Here is a 5,123-nt window from a genome sequence, read left to right on the forward strand (position 1 = left end):
TGGGGGTTACCTATTCTTCAAAAGCTTTGCAAAATTCATCAGTGAAGCCATCAGCACCTGGACTGTTTTTTTATCGGGAGGTTCTTCATTACTGATTCAATCTCACTGCTTATTATAGATATATTCAGACTTTCTGTGTCTTGGTAGATTATATGTGTCCAAAAATTTGTCCATATCATCCAGGTTTTCTTCTTTGTTGGCATATAGTGGCTCATAGATCCTCTAATGATGTTTTGTATTTCTGTTGTGTCTGTTGTAATGTTGCCTGATTCATTTTGAATTTGATTTATCTGTTTCCTTTCTCTCTTCTTAATTAGTCTAGCTAATGATGTGTCAATCTTGTTTATCTTTTCAAAGAAACAGCTTTTGCTTTCATTTATTTTCTGTATAGTTCACTTATTTTCTATTACATTTATTTCTGCTCAAATCTTTATTATTTCTTTTATCCTGGAATTTTTTGTTGTTTTTCCAGTTCCCTGAGGCATGATGTTAGGTTGTCCTTTTGCCGCCTTTCCATCTTTTTCTTCTGCGCACTAATTGCTAATGAACGTCCCTCTTATGATTGCTTTTGCAGTGTCCTATGAATTATAGAAACTTGTATACTCATTATCATTTGTTCCCATGAGTCTTTTGATTTCAGTCTTAATCTCTTCCATAGTCACAAAGTCATTCAGAAGTATGCTATTTAATTCCCATGTATTTGTGTATTTTTGAAGGTTTTTTCTGAGATGAATATCAAGTTTAACTCCATCATGGTGTTTGTAAAGTCTTTCAAGTTTTGTTTATCCGAGAACGTTTTTATCTTATTTTCCCATATGATGGATAATCCTGCCGGGTGTAGTATTCTTGATTGAAATTGTTTTTCATTTAACATTTTTAATATATTTCTCCATTCTTTCCTTGCTTACATCGTATTTGATGAGGGGTCCGGTGTTAGCCTGATGAGATAGTCTTTGTAGGTGACTTGACATCTCTTGTCAATCTTAGTATCTTGTCTTAGTGGTTTTGGGCAATCTAGAGGATCTTCCTGGATTGATTCTACTTGGGTTTTTTTGTATTTTTTGGGTCTGAATGTTTGAGTGCCTCTCTAGACTTGGAAAGTTTTCTTCCAAAATTTCATGGAATAGATTATCAATGCCCTTATTAGTCTCTTCACCTTCTGGGATACCAATTATTCAGATATTTGGGCACTTCATAGTATCTAGTATTTCTTATATATTATCCTCAGTTTTCGTGGCTGTTTTCTCAGTATTTTTGATCATTTTTTTTCTAGGTTAGAGGTTTTGTCTTCTACTTCTGAGATTTGATCTTCTTCATGGTCTAACCTGCTTTTAATACTTTTGACGTAGGTTTTAATAGCCTTCATATCTAACAGTTCCATTCAATTCTTTTTTATTGCATCCAATTCATCTTTCATATCGTGAAAGGACTTCCTCATCTCTTGGAGCTCAATGTCTCTTTTCTCTTGCATCTCATAGAGTTTTGTTATCATAAATATTCTAAATTATTTTTCTGACATTTCTGTAATCTCTTCTCATTTTTCCCTACTTGAAGACAAGTTACAGTATTCTCTTGCTGGAGATGTATTACTTGGTTCTCTCATCCTTGAGGTTCTTCTTTGATTTTTAGTCATTTGTAATGTATTTACTTTTGGCTAATTGGTTAGAGGATTCTGTGACTGTGAACTTATGTGTTTCCGTTATTATGAAATAATTCAGTGCTATATTCTACCTTTTACTGTGTCCTCCAGTGAGGGAATCACAGGAGGAGTTTTGCAATTGGATTTATGAAGAGAAATTTTGCTCTTCTTGCAACCACCACAGTGAGGTACAAAGAATTCTCTAAAACTCACAGTGTTCAAATGTTTAGCCATTATGCACCTAGTCTTCTCTAGATAATGGGTAAGGGCTGACTACGAAAACAGGAAAGTAAGTTTAAAGAAAAAGACAGTAGGAAATAGAAATAGGAAGAAAAAGAAAAAGAAAAAAAAGAAAGAAAGAACTAGAACAAAAAGAGGAGAGAAAAATGGAAATCACATTGCAAAAAATAAAATTGGGTTAAACATAGAAAATTGCACAGCACACAAGCGCACCACACGAAGGCCCAACACAGGCAGAAGTGGAGGTGCCTGGACATTTTCTGACTTAGATAGGGAAGAAGAGACAAATTGGAAAGAGAAAGACACAAACAGGGCAGAAAGATTTTTTAAAAAAAGAGAAAAAAGTTAGAAGGGAGAGAGAAGAACAAGACAAAGAGAGACATTTGCCCACCCAACTAGCACTGGGGTCTTGAGGTGAGGGGCCCTGGCTGCGAGGGGCGGGGGGTGTTTCACAGCCATGAAGCTGAACCCAGAGGACCAACACAGGCAGAGGTGCCTGGACACTTTCTGTCTCTATTTTTATTTTTAGTTAGAATAAATAGCACACATTTCCTGAGATAACAGATTTTTCTTATGTTACTAATTTGAGTCCTCAATTCCCTAATTTCATTTCAAAATGCAATATTATTTAACCTGCTGTTATAGGAAGACTCTGCATTCACTATGGGCCTATTTTCCAACAACTGGGGAAAACATTATTATTTTTAAGTACCTTTGTAAACAAAGCAGAAAATATAGATAAATCTTACTGTATTTCTCTATTTTAATTAATCTAAAAATTGCATCCAAGTGTGACTTAGCTTCTTTTCCAGAATTTAAAATAAAAAAATAATAATCAGAGGACTGAACAACAATGGAGTCAACTGGAACAGAATAAAAATTGCAAATATCTACATAAGAAAACCTATGGAGATTTTTAAAGTTTAGTTCTCCAACTTGTGTGGTATTTCTAAACCTCATTTTGTCCCTCAGAATATTTAAAAAGACAAAATTTAGTAAAGAACAAATGTCACCCCAAAGAACTGGCAGTGTGCCAGTGGAATATAGATTCTGACAAAAGCTTAGTAAAAGTTTTCTATATAAATTTTGTCACAGTATAAATAAAACTAAAACTATCAGTCAGCCAGTGTCCTGACTGCTGATCTAACACCTTTCAAAAAGAAAATCAGTGCTTCAGTGTCCCATACATTTCCTCCTCAGTAGCAAGACAGAGAATCATGGTCCTTAGCTGGTAACAATGATTCTCCTGTTAAATTAAATTATTTTGGCCCAAAACAGCTGTTGTACTCCCACACTTGGATAAGCCAAAATTGTACATATTAGGCTTTTATTAGCTGGTTTCTAGGTTATAGTCAATCACACTAGCTAGGCTTCAGTCAATCACAGGCATCTTGTCTTTTAAACGGTGTCAATACAGACAAATTTCAGAATGTAACCAGTGGTTTCTCTACCTCACTCCCTCACTTACGTTTTTTGTATGATATTTTCCCTTTTATACCACACATCACTTTCCTGTTCCACCAACTTAAATGCTAAGTTGACCACGAGGCTGGCTGGAGTGGTACAGAAGTCCGGGGACAACTGCCAATTTAAATTATGTTAAGATTTGCTCTATTGGGACCAGCAGTTAGCGTAATGGCTATGTTACTAGACTCCCACGTAGTCGACCACAGTTCAAGTCCTGGACCCGGTGGCTTAAACTCACACCGGACGTGTGTGTGTGCGGACCCAAGATCCTGAGAGGAGAATGGAGGAGAAGGGATTGCGGTGTGACCATTCCCCCCTGGGGGGTGATTTCTTGCTTTCTGTCTCTCTGTCTGTCTGGCGAGTGCACACGCCCTATAGCAAAAACCTCTCAAAAAAAAAAAATGATTTGCTCTATTAAAACTCTACTCTATTAATTTGGCTAGTTTATTTTTCTTTTAACAGACCATGACCAGGGTTAAAGGAAAAATTATTCAGGATATTTGTTAAAGAATAACAAGGCAGACTTTATTCAGGACCATTGCCAACCATATAGGGAACACTATCATGGGGTTTTGCAGTGAGCAGAAAGTGGACTCAACTCTGAGTAAAGAAGGGAAAGTGAGAATTTATAGAGAAGAAACAGGATATAGGGTGGCCAGTTGTTGGAAAAACATCAGAGAAAAGAAGAGAACATCAGTAGTTAGAAGAGATTCTAACTAAGCCAACCTATTCTTGCTTCAGGTAAGCTCATACACCCAGACATCACCTGATGTATGGTTGAGAATAAGGAACCTGAGAGAATGAGGTACCTGATTAGATATCAAGGGTAATCAGGTTGGGAGATGGGGGATGCTATGTAAACCATTTTAGGATTCTTGCTAAAATTAGACAATTCAGAAGAGAAAATGGAACTCCCCCAAATCAGAGTCTAGTTAAGAATAGAGTTCAAAGGAGCTGGATTAGTTTGGGTAAGGGGAGAATCATTGTCACCAGCGAGGTATCATCATTCTCTGTCTTGCTGCTGAGGAGCATATGTATGGGACATATTCTAGTGAGAGAGAGCAATATAAGAAACCCAATGAAATTTTTTTGTGACAAGAAAATGAGCATCTGTGAGCAACGAATGAATAATTTCAAGGAACTGGGTTGTGGAAAAAGTCATGATGTATTTTTTCTATTCAAAAATGCGTCATGACTTTTCCTACAACCTAATAGTAACCAGGAAACTATACAATATCCCAATATATATTCCAGGGACTATTATTTCCAAGGATACTAATACATATTACCTGAAAAATAAGATCCCAAGGTCAAATGTTTGAGACGCCTGGGGAAAAAATGAGAATTTCTCACTTCTCCATTCCCACTGAATGTGAGTCTTTCTACAGGGTAATGTGCACTGTGAACCTCCAAAGGCACAGTGTGCTATGCAGGTTGTTTTTTAAACCCAGTGTCCTTTTCCCACAGACCATCCTGAGGTCACCACTGTTCAGAAAGTACTCATTCTGGTGCTCCCTTATCCATCCACTAAGGAAATTTGGATTTTTAAACAAAGGGTCAAAGCCCTGAACCAAAGGAGTGCATTTCTGAAAGTTAGATTTCACTCAGTAGATAAGCAATTAAAGTGGAAGATTCTGAGGAGTTAACTTTGACTTCATTGGGGTTCTGGTCACACATGGACCACCAAAATCAGGAACAGCTCTGCAAGCAGAAAAACATTTCTTAGCCTGAGCTTTTGGAAGTAAAAGCTGCTTCTGAGCATTCCCTCTTATCTTCA

This window comes from Tupaia chinensis, unplaced genomic scaffold, assembly GCF_000334495.1.
Source record: "Tupaia chinensis unplaced genomic scaffold, TupChi_1.0 Scaffold000147_1, whole genome shotgun sequence".
NCBI classification, from domain to species: Eukaryota; Metazoa; Chordata; class Mammalia; order Scandentia; family Tupaiidae; genus Tupaia; species Tupaia belangeri.